We start from the raw sequence: 22,279 nt of genomic DNA, 5'->3' as shown, positions 1-22,279 counted from the left end.
TCCACCTTGAAAATCCTAACTTGCAGGAAGTATTTCTTTGAAAAAACTGGCAAAAGTCTCCCAGGGTGACAATGTTCTTATTCTCCAGGGTCAAACAGAGATGGTTTTCTTTCAGGAGATACATGTGTTCCTTTAAGTCATATAGAAAGGCCTATTTTGTAACAAAGAGCCCATATCCACATTGAATGACCTATGTTGCAGGAGGAATTCCTTTCCAAATCTATCTCGGTTCTCACAGGGAAGCAATGTGCTAGATGTTGCTGCTTGTAACATATAATGTTTCTTGGGAGAGATCCCTTTGTCTTCAACTCAGCTGAACAGGCCAACGTAGAAAAAAGGGAGCCTATCTCCACCGTGAGAAACCATGCTGCAGGAAGTATTCCAATCAAAAACAAACTTATCTCACAGGGAAACAATGTGCTACCATTCCTGCTTCCAACAGAGATGGTGTTCTTTCGAGAGGTATGTGTGTTTCTTGAAATCTGCGGAATAGGCCTATTGGAAACAAAGTGAGCCTATGTCTACATTGAAAGACCTAAACTGCCTGAAGTACTCCTTTCAAATAGTAACTCAGCTCTCTCACAGAATCAATGTGCTACATGCTGCAGCGTCTAATCTAGATGGTTTCCTTTTAGAGATACATGTGTTTCTTCAATTCACCTGATTGTGTGTATTGGGAACAAAGTGAGCCAACCCACCCTTGGAAAACGTAAGTTGCAGGAAGTCTTTCTTTGACAAACTTACTAAATTCTCACAGGGAAACAATGCCCGAATATTCCTGCTTCCAACAGAGATGGCTTTCTTTGGAGAGATATATGTGTTTCTTCAAATGTGCTGAATAGGCCTACTTGGAACAAAGTGTGCCTATCTCTACATTGAAAATCCTCAGTTGCCCGAAGTACTCCTTTCAAGTACTAACTCAGATCTCACAGAGAAACCATGTGCTACATGCTGCAGCTTCTAATCCCGATGGTTTCCTTTTAGAAATACATGTGTTTCTTCAATTCACATGAAGGTGTGTATTGGGAACAAAGTGAGTCAACCCAACCTTGGAAAACGTAAATTGCAGGAAGTATTCCCTTGCAAAACCTATTCAATTCGAAGTTGGAAACAATATGGGGGATGCTCCTTCTTCCACAGAGATGTTTTCTTTGAGAGACACACGTGTTTCTTCAAGTTAGCTGGACAGGCCTATTTGCTTACTGACTGTAACATATAAGATTTCTTTGGAGAGATACATGTGTTTCTTCAATGCAGCTGAAAAATGCCAATGTGGAAATAAGGGAGCCTCTCTCCACCATGAAGCACCCTGTTGCAGGAAGTATTCCATTTACAAACAAACACAATCTCCCAGGGAGACAATGTGCTATTACTCATGCTTCCAGCAGAGATGGTTTTTTTGGAGAAATATATGTGTTTCTTCAAATCTGCTGAACAGGCCTATTAGGAACAAAGAGAGCCTATGTCTACATTGAAAAAGCTAAATTGCCTGAAGTACTCCTTTCAAATATTAACTCAGCTGTCACAGGGAAACAATGAGCTGCATGGTACAGCTTCTAACATAGATGGTTTCCTTTTAGAGGTACGTGTGTTTCTTCAACTCACCTGCCTGTGCCTATCTGGAAAAAAGTGAGCCTATCCCAACCTTGAAAACCCTAAGCTGTAGGAAGTATTCCTATGCAAAGCCTTCTCAATTCTTACTGGGATACAATGTGGTGGATTCTCCTGCTTCTCACACAGATGTTTTCTGTCAAAAGACACATGTGTTTGTTCAAATTAGCCGGGGAGGCCTATTTGGAACAAACAACCCTTTGTTCCCCTTGCAAATTCTGAATGGTGGGAAGAAATTCTTTTAAAATACTCATTTTTAACAGGGAAGCAATGTGCTAGATGTTGAAGATTGTAACATAGATAGTTTTCTTTGCAGAGACACTGATGTTTTTACAACTTAGCTCACAGGCCTACGTGGAAGATAGAGAGCCTATCTCCCTTTGAAAAACGTAAGTTGCCCAAAGTATTCCTTTTAAAATGAAACTCAATTCTCTGAGGGAAAGAATGTGCTATATGCTCCTGATTCTGACTCAAGTGGTTTCTTTTGAGATACATGAGTTCCTTTAACTCTGCTGAAAGGGCCTATTTGGAACAAACAGCCTATCTCCACCTTGAATTTCAAAGATGCAGGAAGTACTGCTTTCAAAAACTTACTGGTTTTTACACGGGTAAACAATGAAGTACATGGCGAAGTTTGTAATCTAGTTGGTTTTCGTTTAGTGCTCCATGTGTTTCTTGAACTCATCTGAATAGGCCCATTTGGAACAAAGAGAGCCTACGTTCACTTTGAAAAATGTAATTTATAGGAAGTACTCCTATCAATAATTAACTCTCTTCTCAGAGGTATACTAGGTCCTAGATTCTATAGCTTGTATCACAGATAGTTTACTGTCAAGAGATAAATGTGTTTCTTCAACTTGCCTGAATAGGCCTATTTCAAAAAAAAGAGCTGATTTTCCCTTTGAAAAACCTAAGTCACAGGAAGTATTCCTTCAAAAACCAGCTCAATTCTCGCAGTGAAACAAGCTCCTAGATGCTGCAGTTTTGAACATAGATGGTTTTCTTTGGACAGATACATGTCTTTGTTCACCTCAGCTGAATAGACCTATTTGTTACAAAGAGAGCCTCTCTCCACCTTGAAAAACCTAAGTTGCCAAAGTGTTCATTTTCTATGTACTGAATACTCAGAGGGAAACAATGTGCTACATGTTGCAGCTTCTAGCATTGATGGTTTTCTGGAGATATAAATCTGTTTCTTCACATCAGCTGAATGGTCTTATTTGAAAAAAGGTAAACTTATCTCAACCTTGAAACATACGTTGCTGGAAAGTAGGACGTTCAGGAACATACTCCACTGTCACAGGGAAATAATGTGCTAGAAGCTCCTGCTTCTACTACAGATGATTTCCTTTCTAGAGATACATGTGTTTCTTCCAATTAGCTGAAAAGACCTAATTGAAAAAAGCGAGATTTCTCCACCTTCAAAATTCTCACTGGCAGAGAGTATTTCTTAGGAAAATTAACTACTCTCCATCAGAGAAACAACAGTAAGATACTGAAGCTTGTCACACAGACAGTTTTCTTTTCTTTGGAGAGATTTCTTTGCTCTTTCAACTCAGGTTCGTAGGCCTAGTTGGAACACAGAAAGCCAATCTCCACATTGAAAAACCTACGTTCCCATATGTATTCCTTTGAAAAACGAAATCCATTTTCATCAGAAAACAATGTACGAGATGCTGAGCTTCTACAATACATGGTTCTCTTGGAGAGATAAATGTGTTGCTTCAACTCAGCTGAATTTGCCTCTTTGGAACAATGTGATCTCATGTGAACCTTGGAAAACGTCCGTCGCGGGAAGTAGTCCTTGCAAAACCGTACTCAATTTTCTCAGGAGACAATGGGCTAGATGCTCCTATTTCTGAAACAGACGGTTTTCTTTCAAGTTATGCATGTGTTTCTTTAAATTAGCTGGCTAGGCCTATTTTGAACAAAGAGATTTTATCTCCATATTGAGAAACTGAAGTTGCTCTAGGTATTTCATTGACAAACTACACTCAATCTGACAAGGAAACAATGTGTTAGATATTCCTTCTGGTAACATAGATGGTTTTCTTCGGAGAGAAACACGTGTTTGTTCAAATCAGCTGAAAAGGCCTCCATGATACAAAGGGAGCCTATCTCCATCCTGAAAAACCGAAGTTGCAAGAAGTATTCCTTTTAAATCTACTGACTACTCACATGGAAACAATATGCTAGATGCTGCAGCTTGTAGTTAGACGGTTTTCTTTGGAGAGACACATGTGTTTCTTCACCTCAGCTGAATTGACCTGTTTGGAACCAAGAGAGTCTACCTCCACCTTGAAAATCCTAACTTGCAGGAAGTATTTCTTTGAAAAAACTGGCAAAAGTCTCCCAGGGTGACAATGTTCTTATTCTCCAGGGTCAAACAGAGATGGTTTTCTTTCAGGAGATACATGTGTTCCTTTAAGTCATATAGAAAGGCCTATTTTGTAACAAAGAGCCCATATCCACATTGAATGACCTATGTTGCAGGAGGAATTCCTTTCCAAATCTATCTCGGTTCTCACAGGGAAGCAATGTGCTAGATGTTGCTGCTTGTAACATATAATGTTTCTTGGGAGAGATCCCTTTGTCTTCAACTCAGCTGAACAGGCCAACGTAGAAAAAAGGGAGCCTATCTCCACCGTGAGAAACCATGCTGCAGGAAGTATTCCAATCAAAAACAAACTTATCTCACAGGGAAACAATGTGCTACCATTCCTGCTTCCAACAGAGATGGTGTTCTTTCGAGAGGTATGTGTGTTTCTTGAAATCTGCGGAATAGGCCTATTGGAAACAAAGTGAGCCTATGTCTACATTGAAAGACCTAAACTGCCTGAAGTACTCCTTTCAAATAGTAACTCAGCTCTCTCACAGAATCAATGTGCTACATGCTGCAGCGTCTAATCTAGATGGTTTCCTTTTAGAGATACATGTGTTTCTTCAATTCACCTGATTGTGTGTATTGGGAACAAAGTGAGCCAACCCACCCTTGGAAAACGTAAGTTGCAGGAAGTCTTTCTTTGACAAACTTACTAAATTCTCACAGGGAAACAATGCCCGAATATTCCTGCTTCCAACAGAGATGGCTTTCTTTGGAGAGATATATGTGTTTCTTCAAATGTGCTGAATAGGCCTACTTGGAACAAAGTGTGCCTATCTCTACATTGAAAATCCTCAGTTGCCCGAAGTACTCCTTTCAAGTACTAACTCAGATCTCACAGAGAAACCATGTGCTACATGCTGCAGCTTCTAATCCCGATGGTTTCCTTTTAGAAATACATGTGTTTCTTCAATTCACATGAAGGTGTGTATTGGGAACAAAGTGAGTCAACCCAACCTTGGAAAACGTAAATTGCAGGAAGTATTCCCTTGCAAAACCTATTCAATTCGAAGTTGGAAACAATATGGGGGATGCTCCTTCTTCCACAGAGATGTTTTCTTTGAGAGACACACGTGTTTCTTCAAGTTAGCTGGACAGGCCTATTTGCTTACTGACTGTAACATATAAGATTTCTTTGGAGAGATACATGTGTTTCTTCAATGCAGCTGAAAAATGCCAATGTGGAAATAAGGGAGCCTCTCTCCACCATGAAGCACCCTGTTGCAGGAAGTATTCCATTTACAAACAAACACAATCTCCCAGGGAGACAATGTGCTATTACTCATGCTTCCAGCAGAGATGGTTTTTTTGGAGAAATATATGTGTTTCTTCAAATCTGCTGAACAGGCCTATTAGGAACAAAGAGAGCCTATGTCTACATTGAAAAAGCTAAATTGCCTGAAGTACTCCTTTCAAATATTAACTCAGCTGTCACAGGGAAACAATGAGCTGCACGGTACAGCTTCTAACATAGATGGTTTCCTTTTAGAGGTACGTGTGTTTCTTCAACTCACCTGCCTGTGCCTATCTGGAAAAAAGTGAGCCTATCCCAACCTTGAAAACCCTAAGCTGTAGGAAGTATTCCTATGCAAAGCCTTCTCAATTCTTAGTGGGATACAATGTGGTGGATTCTCCTGCTTCTCACACAGATGTTTTCTGTCAAAAGACACATGTGTTTGTTCAAATTAGCCGGGGAGGCCTATTTGGAACAAACAACCCTTTGTTCCCCTTGCAAATTCTGAATGGTGGGAAGAAATTCTTTTAAAATACTCATTTTTAACAGGGAAGCAATGTGCTAGATGTTGAAGATTGTAACATAGATAGTTTTCTTTGCAGAGACACTGATGTTTTTACAACTTAGCTCACAGGCCTACGTGGAAGATAGAGAGCCTATCTCCCTTTGAAAAACGTAAGTTGCCCAAAGTATTCCTTTTAAAATGAAACTCAATTCTCTGAGGGAAAGAATGTGCTATATGCTCCTGATTCTGACTCAAGTGGTTTCTTTTGAGATACATGAGTTCCTTTAACTCTGCTGAAAGGGCCTATTTGGAACAAACAGCCTATCTCCACCTTGAATTTCAAAGATGCAGGAAGTACTGCTTTCAAAAACTTACTGGTTTTTACACGGGTAAACAATGAAGTACATGGCGAAGTTTGTAATCTAGTTGGTTTTCGTTTAGTGCTCCATGTGTTTCTTGAACTCATCTGAATAGGCCCATTTGGAACAAAGAGAGCCTACGTTCACTTTGAAAAATGTAATTTATAGGAAGTACTCCTATCAATAATTAACTCTCTTCTCAGAGGTATACTAGGTCCTAGATTCTATAGCTTGTATCACAGATAGTTTACTGTCAAGAGATAAATGTGTTTCTTCAACTTGCCTGAATAGGCCTATTTCAAAAAAAAGAGCTGATTTTCCCTTTGAAAAACCTAAGTCACAGGAAGTATTCCTTCAAAAACCAGCTCAATTCTCGCAGTGAAACAAGCTCCTAGATGCTGCAGTTTTGAACATAGATGGTTTTCTTTGGACAGATACATGTCTTTGTTCACCTCAGCTGAATAGACCTATTTGTTACAAAGAGAGCCTCTCTCCACCTTGAAAAACCTAAGTTGCCAAAGTGTTCATTTTCTATGTACTGAATACTCAGAGGGAAACAATGTGCTACATGTTGCAGCTTCTAGCATTGATGGTTTTCTGGAGATATAAATCTGTTTCTTCACATCAGCTGAATGGTCTTATTTGAAAAAAGGTAAACTTATCTCAACCTTGAAACATACGTTGCTGGAAAGTAGGACGTTCAGGAACATACTCCACTGTCACAGGGAAATAATGTGCTAGAAGCTCCTGCTTCTACTACAGATGATTTCCTTTCTAGAGATACATGTGTTTCTTCCAATTAGCTGAAAAGACCTAATTGAAAAAAGCGAGATTTCTCCACCTTCAAAATTCTCACTGGCAGAGAGTATTTCTTAGGAAAATTAACTACTCTCCATCAGAGAAACAACAGCAAGATACTGAAGCTTGTCACACAGACAGTTTTCTTTTCTTTGGAGAGATTTCTTTGCTCTTTCAACTCAGGTTCGTAGGCCTAGTTGGAACACAGAAAGCCAATCTCCACATTGAAAAACCTACGTTCCCATATGTATTCCTTTGAAAAACGAAATCCATTTTCATCAGAAAACAATGTACGAGATGCTGAGCTTCTACAATACATGGTTCTCTTGGAGAGATAAATGTGTTGCTTCAACTCAGCTGAATTTGCCTCTTTGGAACAATGTGATCTCATGTGAACCTTGGAAAACGTCCGTCGCGGGAAGTAGTCCTTGCAAAACCGTACTCAATTTTCTCAGGAGACAATGGGCTAGATGCTCCTATTTCTGAAACAGACGGTTTTCTTTCAAGTTATGCATGTGTTTCTTTAAATTAGCTGGCTAGGCCTATTTTGAACAAAGAGATTTTATCTCCATATTGAGAAACTGAAGTTGCTCTAGGTATTTCATTGACAAACTACACTCAATCTGACAAGGAAACAATGTGTTAGATATTCCTTCTGGTAACATAGATGGTTTTCTTCGGAGAGAAACACGTGTTTGTTCAAATCAGCTGAAAAGGCCTCCATGATACAAAGGGAGCCTATCTCCATCCTGAAAAACCGAAGTTGCAAGAAGTATTCCTTTTAAATCTACTGACTACTCACATGGAAACAATATGCTAGATGCTGCAGCTTGTAGTTAGACGGTTTTCTTTGGAGAGACACATGTGTTTCTTCACCTCAGCTGAATTGACCTGTTTGGAACCAAGAGAGTCTACCTCCACCTTGAAAATCCTAACTTGCAGGAAGTATTTCTTTGAAAAAACTGGCAAAAGTCTCCCAGGGTGACAATGTTCTTATTCTCCAGGGTCAAACAGAGATGGTTTTCTTTCAGGAGATACATGTGTTCCTTTAAGTCATATAGAAAGGCCTATTTTGTAACAAAGAGCCCATATCCACATTGAATGACCTATGTTGCAGGAGGAATTCCTTTCCAAATCTATCTCGGTTCTCACAGGGAAGCAATGTGCTAGATGTTGCTGCTTGTAACATATAATGTTTCTTGGGAGAGATCCCTTTGTCTTCAACTCAGCTGAACAGGCCAACGTAGAAAAAAGGGAGCCTATCTCCACCGTGAGAAACCATGCTGCAGGAAGTATTCCAATCAAAAACAAACTTATCTCACAGGGAAACAATGTGCTACCATTCCTGCTTCCAACAGAGATGGTGTTCTTTCGAGAGGTATGTGTGTTTCTTGAAATCTGCGGAATAGGCCTATTGGAAACAAAGTGAGCCTATGTCTACATTGAAAGACCTAAACTGCCTGAAGTACTCCTTTCAAATAGTAACTCAGCTCTCTCACAGAATCAATGTGCTACATGCTGCAGCGTCTAATCTAGATGGTTTCCTTTTAGAGATACATGTGTTTCTTCAATTCACCTGATTGTGTGTATTGGGAACAAAGTGAGCCAACCCACCCTTGGAAAACGTAAGTTGCAGGAAGTCTTTCTTTGACAAACTTACTAAATTCTCACAGGGAAACAATGCCCGAATATTCCTGCTTCCAACAGAGATGGCTTTCTTTGGAGAGATATATGTGTTTCTTCAAATGTGCTGAATAGGCCTACTTGGAACAAAGTGTGCCTATCTCTACATTGAAAATCCTCAGTTGCCCGAAGTACTCCTTTCAAGTACTAACTCAGATCTCACAGAGAAACCATGTGCTACATGCTGCAGCTTCTAATCCCGATGGTTTCCTTTTAGAAATACATGTGTTTCTTCAATTCACATGAAGGTGTGTATTGGGAACAAAGTGAGTCAACCCAACCTTGGAAAACGTAAATTGCAGGAAGTATTCCCTTGCAAAACCTATTCAATTCGAAGTTGGAAACAATATGGGGGATGCTCCTTCTTCCACAGAGATGTTTTCTTTGAGAGACACACGTGTTTCTTCAAGTTAGCTGGACAGGCCTATTTGCTTACTGACTGTAACATATAAGATTTCTTTGGAGAGATACATGTGTTTCTTCAATGCAGCTGAAAAATGCCAATGTGGAAATAAGGGAGCCTCTCTCCACCATGAAGCACCCTGTTGCAGGAAGTATTCCATTTACAAACAAACACAATCTCCCAGGGAGACAATGTGCTATTACTCATGCTTCCAGCAGAGATGGTTTTTTTGGAGAAATATATGTGTTTCTTCAAATCTGCTGAACAGGCCTATTAGGAACAAAGAGAGCCTATGTCTACATTGAAAAAGCTAAATTGCCTGAAGTACTCCTTTCAAATATTAACTCAGCTGTCACAGGGAAACAATGAGCTGCACGGTACAGCTTCTAACATAGATGGTTTCCTTTTAGAGGTACGTGTGTTTCTTCAACTCACCTGCCTGTGCCTATCTGGAAAAAAGTGAGCCTATCCCAACCTTGAAAACCCTAAGCTGTAGGAAGTATTCCTATGCAAAGCCTTCTCAATTCTTAGTGGGATACAATGTGGTGGATTCTCCTGCTTCTCACACAGATGTTTTCTGTCAAAAGACACATGTGTTTGTTCAAATTAGCCGGGGAGGCCTATTTGGAACAAACAACCCTTTGTTCCCCTTGCAAATTCTGAATGGTGGGAAGAAATTCTTTTAAAATACTCATTTTTAACAGGGAAGCAATGTGCTAGATGTTGAAGATTGTAACATAGATAGTTTTCTTTGCAGAGACACTGATGTTTTTACAACTTAGCTCACAGGCCTACGTGGAAGATAGAGAGCCTATCTCCCTTTGAAAAACGTAAGTTGCCCAAAGTATTCCTTTTAAAATGAAACTCAATTCTCTGAGGGAAAGAATGTGCTATATGCTCCTGATTCTGACTCAAGTGGTTTCTTTTGAGATACATGAGTTCCTTTAACTCTGCTGAAAGGGCCTATTTGGAACAAACAGCCTATCTCCACCTTGAATTTCAAAGATGCAGGAAGTACTGCTTTCAAAAACTTACTGGTTTTTACACGGGTAAACAATGAAGTACATGGCGAAGTTTGTAATCTAGTTGGTTTTCGTTTAGTGCTCCATGTGTTTCTTGAACTCATCTGAATAGGCCCATTTGGAACAAAGAGAGCCTACGTTCACTTTGAAAAATGTAATTTATAGGAAGTACTCCTATCAATAATTAACTCTCTTCTCAGAGGTATACTAGGTCCTAGATTCTATAGCTTGTATCACAGATAGTTTACTGTCAAGAGATAAATGTGTTTCTTCAACTTGCCTGAATAGGCCTATTTCAAAAAAAAGAGCTGATTTTCCCTTTGAAAAACCTAAGTCACAGGAAGTATTCCTTCAAAAACCAGCTCAATTCTCGCAGTGAAACAAGCTCCTAGATGCTGCAGTTTTGAACATAGATGGTTTTCTTTGGACAGATACATGTCTTTGTTCACCTCAGCTGAATAGACCTATTTGTTACAAAGAGAGCCTCTCTCCACCTTGAAAAACCTAAGTTGCCAAAGTGTTCATTTTCTATGTACTGAATACTCAGAGGGAAACAATGTGCTACATGTTGCAGCTTCTAGCATTGATGGTTTTCTGGAGATATAAATCTGTTTCTTCACATCAGCTGAATGGTCTTATTTGAAAAAAGGTAAACTTATCTCAACCTTGAAACATACGTTGCTGGAAAGTAGGACGTTCAGGAACATACTCCACTGTCACAGGGAAATAATGTGCTAGAAGCTCCTGCTTCTACTACAGATGATTTCCTTTCTAGAGATACATGTGTTTCTTCCAATTAGCTGAAAAGACCTAATTGAAAAAAGCGAGATTTCTCCACCTTCAAAATTCTCACTGGCAGAGAGTATTTCTTAGGAAAATTAACTACTCTCCATCAGAGAAACAACAGCAAGATACTGAAGCTTGTCACACAGACAGTTTTCTTTTCTTTGGAGAGATTTCTTTGCTCTTTCAACTCAGGTTCGTAGGCCTAGTTGGAACACAGAAAGCCAATCTCCACATTGAAAAACCTACGTTCCCATATGTATTCCTTTGAAAAACGAAATCCATTTTCATCAGAAAACAATGTACGAGATGCTGAGCTTCTACAATACATGGTTCTCTTGGAGAGATAAATGTGTTGCTTCAACTCAGCTGAATTTGCCTCTTTGGAACAATGTGATCTCATGTGAACCTTGGAAAACGTCCGTCGCGGGAAGTAGTCCTTGCAAAACCGTACTCAATTTTCTCAGGAGACAATGGGCTAGATGCTCCTATTTCTGAAACAGACGGTTTTCTTTCAAGTTATGCATGTGTTTCTTTAAATTAGCTGGCTAGGCCTATTTTGAACAAAGAGATTTTATCTCCATATTGAGAAACTGAAGTTGCTCTAGGTATTTCATTGACAAACTACACTCAATCTGACAAGGAAACAATGTGTTAGATATTCCTTCTGGTAACATAGATGGTTTTCTTCGGAGAGAAACACGTGTTTGTTCAAATCAGCTGAAAAGGCCTCCATGATACAAAGGGAGCCTATCTCCATCCTGAAAAACCGAAGTTGCAAGAAGTATTCCTTTTAAATCTACTGACTACTCACATGGAAACAATATGCTAGATGCTGCAGCTTGTAGTTAGACGGTTTTCTTTGGAGAGACACATGTGTTTCTTCACCTCAGCTGAATTGACCTGTTTGGAACCAAGAGAGTCTACCTCCACCTTGAAAATCCTAACTTGCAGGAAGTATTTCTTTGAAAAAACTGGCAAAAGTCTCCCAGGGTGACAATGTTCTTATTCTCCAGGGTCAAACAGAGATGGTTTTCTTTCAGGAGATACATGTGTTCCTTTAAGTCATATAGAAAGGCCTATTTTGTAACAAAGAGCCCATATCCACATTGAATGACCTATGTTGCAGGAGGAATTCCTTTCCAAATCTATCTCGGTTCTCACAGGGAAGCAATGTGCTAGATGTTGCTGCTTGTAACATATAATGTTTCTTGGGAGAGATCCCTTTGTCTTCAACTCAGCTGAACAGGCCAACGTAGAAAAAAGGGAGCCTATCTCCACCGTGAGAAACCATGCTGCAGGAAGTATTCCAATCAAAAACAAACTTATCTCACAGGGAAACAATGTGCTACCATTCCTGCTTCCAACAGAGATGGTGTTCTTTCGAGAGGTATGTGTGTTTCTTGAAATCTGCGGAATAGGCCTATTGGAAACAAAGTGAGCCTATGTCTACATTGAAAGACCTAAACTGCCTGAAGTACTCCTTTCAAATAGTAACTCAGCTCTCTCACAGAATCAATGTGCTACATGCTGCAGCGTCTAATCTAGATGGTTTCCTTTTAGAGATACATGTGTTTCTTCAATTCACCTGATTGTGTGTATTGGGAACAAAGTGAGCCAACCCACCCTTGGAAAACGTAAGTTGCAGGAAGTCTTTCTTTGACAAACTTACTAAATTCTCACAGGGAAACAATGCCCGAATATTCCTGCTTCCAACAGAGATGGCTTTCTTTGGAGAGATATATGTGTTTCTTCAAATGTGCTGAATAGGCCTACTTGGAACAAAGTGTGCCTATCTCTACATTGAAAATCCTCAGTTGCCCGAAGTACTCCTTTCAAGTACTAACTCAGATCTCACAGAGAAACCATGTGCTACATGCTGCAGCTTCTAATCCCGATGGTTTCCTTTTAGAAATACATGTGTTTCTTCAATTCACATGAAGGTGTGTATTGGGAACAAAGTGAGTCAACCCAACCTTGGAAAACGTAAATTGCAGGAAGTATTCCCTTGCAAAACCTATTCAATTCGAAGTTGGAAACAATATGGGGGATGCTCCTTCTTCCACAGAGATGTTTTCTTTGAGAGACACACGTGTTTCTTCAAGTTAGCTGGACAGGCCTATTTGCTTACTGACTGTAACATATAAGATTTCTTTGGAGAGATACATGTGTTTCTTCAATGCAGCTGAAAAATGCCAATGTGGAAATAAGGGAGCCTCTCTCCACCATGAAGCACCCTGTTGCAGGAAGTATTCCATTTACAAACAAACACAATCTCCCAGGGAGACAATGTGCTATTACTCATGCTTCCAGCAGAGATGGTTTTTTTGGAGAAATATATGTGTTTCTTCAAATCTGCTGAACAGGCCTATTAGGAACAAAGAGAGCCTATGTCTACATTGAAAAAGCTAAATTGCCTGAAGTACTCCTTTCAAATATTAACTCAGCTGTCACAGGGAAACAATGAGCTGCACGGTACAGCTTCTAACATAGATGGTTTCCTTTTAGAGGTACGTGTGTTTCTTCAACTCACCTGCCTGTGCCTATCTGGAAAAAAGTGAGCCTATCCCAACCTTGAAAACCCTAAGCTGTAGGAAGTATTCCTATGCAAAGCCTTCTCAATTCTTAGTGGGATACAATGTGGTGGATTCTCCTGCTTCTCACACAGATGTTTTCTGTCAAAAGACACATGTGTTTGTTCAAATTAGCCGGGGAGGCCTATTTGGAACAAACAACCCTTTGTTCCCCTTGCAAATTCTGAATGGTGGGAAGAAATTCTTTTAAAATACTCATTTTTAACAGGGAAGCAATGTGCTAGATGTTGAAGATTGTAACATAGATAGTTTTCTTTGCAGAGACACTGATGTTTTTACAACTTAGCTCACAGGCCTACGTGGAAGATAGAGAGCCTATCTCCCTTTGAAAAACGTAAGTTGCCCAAAGTATTCCTTTTAAAATGAAACTCAATTCTCTGAGGGAAAGAATGTGCTATATGCTCCTGATTCTGACTCAAGTGGTTTCTTTTGAGATACATGAGTTCCTTTAACTCTGCTGAAAGGGCCTATTTGGAACAAACAGCCTATCTCCACCTTGAATTTCAAAGATGCAGGAAGTACTGCTTTCAAAAACTTACTGGTTTTTACACGGGTAAACAATGAAGTACATGGCGAAGTTTGTAATCTAGTTGGTTTTCGTTTAGTGCTCCATGTGTTTCTTGAACTCATCTGAATAGGCCCATTTGGAACAAAGAGAGCCTACGTTCACTTTGAAAAATGTAATTTATAGGAAGTACTCCTATCAATAATTAACTCTCTTCTCAGAGGTATACTAGGTCCTAGATTCTATAGCTTGTATCACAGATAGTTTACTGTCAAGAGATAAATGTGTTTCTTCAACTTGCCTGAATAGGCCTATTTCAAAAAAAAGAGCTGATTTTCCCTTTGAAAAACCTAAGTCACAGGAAGTATTCCTTCAAAAACCAGCTCAATTCTCGCAGTGAAACAAGCTCCTAGATGCTGCAGTTTTGAACATAGATGGTTTTCTTTGGACAGATACATGTCTTTGTTCACCTCAGCTGAATAGACCTATTTGTTACAAAGAGAGCCTCTCTCCACCTTGAAAAACCTAAGTTGCCAAAGTGTTCATTTTCTATGTACTGAATACTCAGAGGGAAACAATGTGCTACATGTTGCAGCTTCTAGCATTGATGGTTTTCTGGAGATATAAATCTGTTTCTTCACATCAGCTGAATGGTCTTATTTGAAAAAAGGTAAACTTATCTCAACCTTGAAACATACGTTGCTGGAAAGTAGGACGTTCAGGAACATACTCCACTGTCACAGGGAAATAATGTGCTAGAAGCTCCTGCTTCTACTACAGATGATTTCCTTTCTAGAGATACATGTGTTTCTTCCAATTAGCTGAAAAGACCTAATTGAAAAAAGCGAGATTTCTCCACCTTCAAAATTCTCACTGGCAGAGAGTATTTCTTAGGAAAATTAACTACTCTCCATCAGAGAAACAACAGCAAGATACTGAAGCTTGTCACACAGACAGTTTTCTTTTCTTTGGAGAGATTTCTTTGCTCTTTCAACTCAGGTTCGTAGGCCTAGTTGGAACACAGAAAGCCAATCTCCACATTGAAAAACCTACGTTCCCATATGTATTCCTTTGAAAAACGAAATCCATTTTCATCAGAAAACAATGTACGAGATGCTGAGCTTCTACAATACATGGTTCTCTTGGAGAGATAAATGTGTTGCTTCAACTCAGCTGAATTTGCCTCTTTGGAACAATGTGATCTCATGTGAACCTTGGAAAACGTCCGTCGCGGGAAGTAGTCCTTGCAAAACCGTACTCAATTTTCTCAGGAGACAATGGGCTAGATGCTCCTATTTCTGAAACAGACGGTTTTCTTTCAAGTTATGCATGTGTTTCTTTAAATTAGCTGGCTAGGCCTATTTTGAACAAAGAGATTTTATCTCCATATTGAGAAACTGAAGTTGCTCTAGGTATTTCATTGACAAACTACACTCAATCTGACAAGGAAACAATGTGTTAGATATTCCTTCTGGTAACATAGATGGTTTTCTTCGGAGAGAAACACGTGTTTGTTCAAATCAGCTGAAAAGGCCTCCATGATACAAAGGGAGCCTATCTCCATCCTGAAAAACCGAAGTTGCAAGAAGTATTCCTTTTAAATCTACTGACTACTCACATGGAAACAATATGCTAGATGCTGCAGCTTGTAGTTAGACGGTTTTCTTTGGAGAGACACATGTGTTTCTTCACCTCAGCTGAATTGACCTGTTTGGAACCAAGAGAGTCTACCTCCACCTTGAAAATCCTAACTTGCAGGAAGTATTTCTTTGAAAAAACTGGCAAAAGTCTCCCAGGGTGACAATGTTCTTATTCTCCAGGGTCAAACAGAGATGGTTTTCTTTCAGGAGATACATGTGTTCCTTTAAGTCATATAGAAAGGCCTATTTTGTAACAAAGAGCCCATATCCACATTGAATGACCTATGTTGCAGGAGGAATTCCTTTCCAAATCTATCTCGGTTCTCACAGGGAAGCAATGTGCTAGATGTTGCTGCTTGTAACATATAATGTTTCTTGGGAGAGATCCCTTTGTCTTCAACTCAGCTGAACAGGCCAACGTAGAAAAAAGGGAGCCTATCTCCACCGTGAGAAACCATGCTGCAGGAAGTATTCCAATCAAAAACAAACTTATCTCACAGGGAAACAATGTGCTACCATTCCTGCTTCCAACAGAGATGGTGTTCTTTCGAGAGGTATGTGTGTTTCTTGAAATCTGCGGAATAGGCCTATTGGAAACAAAGTGAGCCTATGTCTACATTGAAAGACCTAAACTGCCTGAAGTACTCCTTTCAAATAGTAACTCAGCTCTCTCACAGAATCAATGTGCTACATGCTGCAGCGTCTAATCTAGATGGTTTCCTTTTAGAGATACATGTGTTTCTTCAATTCACCTGATTGTGTGTATTGGGAACAAAGTGAGCCAACCCACCCTTGGAAAACGTAAGTTGCAGGAAGTCTTTCTTTGACAAACTTACTAAATTCTCACAGGGAAACAATGCCCGAATATTCCTGCTTCCAACAGAGATGGCTTTCTTTGGAGAGATATATGTGTTTCTTCAAATGTGCTGAATAGGCCTACTTGGAACAAAGTGTGCCTATCTCTACATTGAAAATCCTCAGTTGCCCGAAGTACTCCTTTCAAGTACTAACTCAGATCTCACAGAGAAACCATGTGCTACATGCTGCAGCTTCTAATCCCGATGGTTTCCTTTTAGAAATACATGTGTTTCTTCAATTCACATGAAGGTGTGTATTGGGAACAAAGTGAGTCAACCCAACCTTGGAAAACGTAAATTGCAGGAAGTATTCCCTTGCAAAACCTATTCAATTCGAAGTTGGAAACAATATGGGGGATGCTCCTTCTTCCACAGAGATGTTTTCTTTGAGAGACACACGTGTTTCTTCAAGTTAGCTGGACAGGCCTATTTGCTTACTGACTGTAACATATAAGATTTCTTTGGAGAGATACATGTGTTTCTTCAATGCAGCTGAAAAATGCCAATGTGGAAATAAGGGAGCCTCTCTCCACCATGAAGCACCCTGTTGCAGGAAGTATTCCATTTACAAACAAACACAATCTCCCAGGGAGACAATGTGCTATTACTCATGCTTCCAGCAGAGATGGTTTTTTTGGAGAAATATATGTGTTTCTTCAAATCTGCTGAACAGGCCTATTAGGAACAAAGAGAGCCTATGTCTACATTGAAAAAGCTAAATTGCCTGAAGTACTCCTTTCAAATATTAACTCAGCTGTCACAGGGAAACAATGAGCTGCACGGTACAGCTTCTAACATAGATGGTTTCCTTTTAGAGGTACGTGTGTTTCTTCAACTCACCTGCCTGTGCCTATCTGGAAAAAAGTGAGCCTATCCCAACCTTGAAAACCCTAAGCTGTAGGAAGTATTCCTATGCAAAGCCTTCTCAATTCTTAGTGGGATACAATGTGGTGGATTCTCCTGCTTCTCACACAGATGTTTTCTGTCAAAAGACACATGTGTTTGTTCAAATTAGCCGGGGAGGCCTATTTGGAACAAACAACCCTTTGTTCCCCTTGCAAATTCTGAATGGTGGGAAGAAATTCTTTTAAAATACTCATTTTTAACAGGGAAGCAATGTGCTAGATGTTGAAGATTGTAACATAGATAGTTTTCTTTGCAGAGACACTGATGTTTTTACAACTTAGCTCACAGGCCTACGTGGAAGATAGAGAGCCTATCTCCCTTTGAAAAACGTAAGTTGCCCAAAGTATTCCTTTTAAAATGAAACTCAATTCTCTGAGGGAAAGAATGTGCTATATGCTCCTGATTCTGACTCAAGTGGTTTCTTTTGAGATACATGAGTTCCTTTAACTCTGCTGAAAGGGCCTATTTGGAACAAACAGCCTATCTCCACCTTGAATTTCAAAGATGCAGGAAGTACTGCTTTCAAAAACTTACTGGTTTTTACACGGGTAAACAATGAAGTACATGGCGAAGTTTGTAATCTAGTTGGTTTTCGTTTAGTGCTCCATGTGTTTCTTGAACTCATCTGAATAGGCCCATTTGGAACAAAGAGAGCCTACGTTCACTTTGAAAAATGTAATTTATAGGAAGTACTCCTATCAATAATTAACTCTCTTCTCAGAGGTATACTAGGTCCTAGATTCTATAGCTTGTATCACAGATAGTTTACTGTCAAGAGATAAATGTGTTTCTTCAACTTGCCTGAATAGGCCTATTTCAAAAAAAAGAGCTGATTTTCCCTTTGAAAAACCTAAGTCACAGGAAGTATTCCTTCAAAAACCAGCTCAATTCTCGCAGTGAAACAAGCTCCTAGATGCTGCAGTTTTGAACATAGATGGTTTTCTTTGGACAGATACATGTCTTTGTTCACCTCAGCTGAATAGACCTATTTGTTACAAAGAGAGCCTCTCTCCACCTTGAAAAACCTAAGTTGCCAAAGTGTTCATTTTCTATGTACTGAATACTCAGAGGGAAACAATGTGCTACATGTTGCAGCTTCTAGCATTGATGGTTTTCTGGAGATATAAATCTGTTTCTTCACATCAGCTGAATGGTCTTATTTGAAAAAAGGTAAACTTATCTCAACCTTGAAACATACGTTGCTGGAAAGTAGGACGTTCAGGAACATACTCCACTGTCACAGGGAAATAATGTGCTAGAAGCTCCTGCTTCTACTACAGATGATTTCCTTTCTAGAGATACATGTGTTTCTTCCAATTAGCTGAAAAGACCTAATTGAAAAAAGCGAGATTTCTCCACCTTCAAAATTCTCACTGGCAGAGAGTATTTCTTAGGAAAATTAACTACTCTCCATCAGAGAAACAACAGCAAGATACTGAAGCTTGTCACACAGACAGTTTTCTTTTCTTTGGAGAGATTTCTTTGCTCTTTCAACTCAGGTTCGTAGGCCTAGTTGGAACACAGAAAGCCAATCTCCACATTGAAAAACCTACGTTCCCATATGTATTCCTTTGAAAAACGAAATCCATTTTCATCAGAAAACAATGTACGAGATGCTGAGCTTCTACAATACATGGTTCTCTTGGAGAGATAAATGTGTTGCTTCAACTCAGCTGAATTTGCCTCTTTGGAACAATGTGATCTCATGTGAACCTTGGAAAACGTCCGTCGCGGGAAGTAGTCCTTGCAAAACCGTACTCAATTTTCTCAGGAGACAATGGGCTAGATGCTCCTATTTCTGAAACAGACGGTTTTCTTTCAAGTTATGCATGTGTTTCTTTAAATTAGCTGGCTAGGCCTATTTTGAACAAAGAGATTTTATCTCCATATTGAGAAACTGAAGTTGCTCTAGGTATTTCATTGACAAACTACACTCAATCTGACAAGGAAACAATGTGTTAGATATTCCTTCTGGTAACATAGATGGTTTTCTTCGGAGAGAAACACGTGTTTGTTCAAATCAGCTGAAAAGGCCTCCATGATACAAAGGGAGCCTATCTCCATCCTGAAAAACCGAAGTTGCAAGAAGTATTCCTTTTAAATCTACTGACTACTCACATGGAAACAATATGCTAGATGCTGCAGCTTGTAGTTAGACGGTTTTCTTTGGAGAGACACATGTGTTTCTTCACCTCAGCTGAATTGACCTGTTTGGAACCAAGAGAGTCTACCTCCACCTTGAAAATCCTAACTTGCAGGAAGTATTTCTTTGAAAAAACTGGCAAAAGTCTCCCAGGGTGACAATGTTCTTATTCTCCAGGGTCAAACAGAGATGGTTTTCTTTCAGGAGATACATGTGTTCCTTTAAGTCATATAGAAAGGCCTATTTTGTAACAAAGAGCCCATATCCACATTGAATGACCTATGTTGCAGGAGGAATTCCTTTCCAAATCTATCTCGGTTCTCACAGGGAAGCAATGTGCTAGATGTTGCTGCTTGTAACATATAATGTTTCTTGGGAGAGATCCCTTTGTCTTCAACTCAGCTGAACAGGCCAACGTAGAAAAAAGGGAGCCTATCTCCACCGTGAGAAACCATGCTGCAGGAAGTATTCCAATCAAAAACAAACTTATCTCACAGGGAAACAATGTGCTACCATTCCTGCTTCCAACAGAGATGGTGTTCTTTCGAGAGGTATGTGTGTTTCTTGAAATCTGCGGAATAGGCCTATTGGAAACAAAGTGAGCCTATGTCTACATTGAAAGACCTAAACTGCCTGAAGTACTCCTTTCAAATAGTAACTCAGCTCTCTCACAGAATCAATGTGCTACATGCTGCAGCGTCTAATCTAGATGGTTTCCTTTTAGAGATACATGTGTTTCTTCAATTCACCTGATTGTGTGTATTGGGAACAAAGTGAGCCAACCCACCCTTGGAAAACGTAAGTTGCAGGAAGTCTTTCTTTGACAAACTTACTAAATTCTCACAGGGAAACAATGCCCGAATATTCCTGCTTCCAACAGAGATGGCTTTCTTTGGAGAGATATATGTGTTTCTTCAAATGTGCTGAATAGGCCTACTTGGAACAAAGTGTGCCTATCTCTACATTGAAAATCCTCAGTTGCCCGAAGTACTCCTTTCAAGTACTAACTCAGATCTCACAGAGAAACCATGTGCTACATGCTGCAGCTTCTAATCCCGATGGTTTCCTTTTAGAAATACATGTGTTTCTTCAATTCACATGAAGGTGTGTATTGGGAACAAAGTGAGTCAACCCAACCTTGGAAAACGTAAATTGCAGGAAGTATTCCCTTGCAAAACCTATTCAATTCGAAGTTGGAAACAATATGGGGGATGCTCCTTCTTCCACAGAGATGTTTTCTTTGAGAGACACACGTGTTTCTTCAAGTTAGCTGGACAGGCCTATTTGCTTACTGACTGTAACATATAAGATTTCTTTGGAGAGATACATGTGTTTCTTCAATGCAGCTGAAAAATGCCAATGTGGAAATAAGGGAGCCTCTCTCCACCATGAAGCACCCTGTTGCAGGAAGTATTCCATTTACAAACAAACACAATCTCCCAGGGAGACAATGTGCTATTACTCATGCTTCCAGCAGAGATGGTTTTTTTGGAGAAATATATGTGTTTCTTCAAATCTGCTGAACAGGCCTATTAGGAACAAAGAGAGCCTATGTCTACATTGAAAAAGCTAAATTGCCTGAAGTACTCCTTTCAAATATTAACTCAGCTGTCACAGGGAAACAATGAGCTGCACGGTACAGCTTCTAACATAGATGGTTTCCTTTTAGAGGTACGTGTGTTTCTTCAACTCACCTGCCTGTGCCTATCTGGAAAAAAGTGAGCCTATCCCAACCTTGAAAACCCTAAGCTGTAGGAAGTATTCCTATGCAAAGCCTTCTCAATTCTTAGTGGGATACAATGTGGTGGATTCTCCTGCTTCTCACACAGATGTTTTCTGTCAAAAGACACATGTGTTTGTTCAAATTAGCCGGGGAGGCCTATTTGGAACAAACAACCCTTTGTTCCCCTTGCAAATTCTGAATGGTGGGAAGAAATTCTTTTAAAATACTCATTTTTAACAGGGAAGCAATGTGCTAGATGTTGAAGATTGTAACATAGATAGTTTTCTTTGCAGAGACACTGATGTTTTTACAACTTAGCTCACAGGCCTACGTGGAAGATAGAGAGCCTATCTCCCTTTGAAAAACGTAAGTTGCCCAAAGTATTCCTTTTAAAATGAAACTCAATTCTCTGAGGGAAAGAATGTGCTATATGCTCCTGATTCTGACTCAAGTGGTTTCTTTTGAGATACATGAGTTCCTTTAACTCTGCTGAAAGGGCCTATTTGGAACAAACAGCCTATCTCCACCTTGAATTTCAAAGATGCAGGAAGTACTGCTTTCAAAAACTTACTGGTTTTTACACGGGTAAACAATGAAGTACATGGCGAAGTTTGTAATCTAGTTGGTTTTCGTTTAGTGCTCCATGTGTTTCTTGAACTCATCTGAATAGGCCCATTTGGAACAAAGAGAGCCTACGTTCACTTTGAAAAATGTAATTTATAGGAAGTACTCCTATCAATAATTAACTCTCTTCTCAGAGGTATACTAGGTCCTAGATTCTATAGCTTGTATCACAGATAGTTTACTGTCAAGAGATAAATGTGTTTCTTCAACTTGCCTGAATAGGCCTATTTCAAAAAAAAGAGCTGATTTTCCCTTTGAAAAACCTAAGTCACAGGAAGTATTCCTTCAAAAACCAGCTCAATTCTCGCAGTGAAACAAGCTCCTAGATGCTGCAGTTTTGAACATAGATGGTTTTCTTTGGACAGATACATGTCTTTGTTCACCTCAGCTGAATAGACCTATTTGTTACAAAGAGAGCCTCTCTCCACCTTGAAAAACCTAAGTTGCCAAAGTGTTCATTTTCTATGTACTGAATACTCAGAGGGAAACAATGTGCTACATGTTGC

This window comes from Castor canadensis, chromosome 17 (genome assembly GCF_047511655.1).
Source record: "Castor canadensis chromosome 17, mCasCan1.hap1v2, whole genome shotgun sequence".
NCBI lineage: Eukaryota > Metazoa > Chordata > Mammalia > Rodentia > Castoridae > Castor > Castor canadensis.
Note: the sequence above shows the minus strand (reverse complement) of the source record.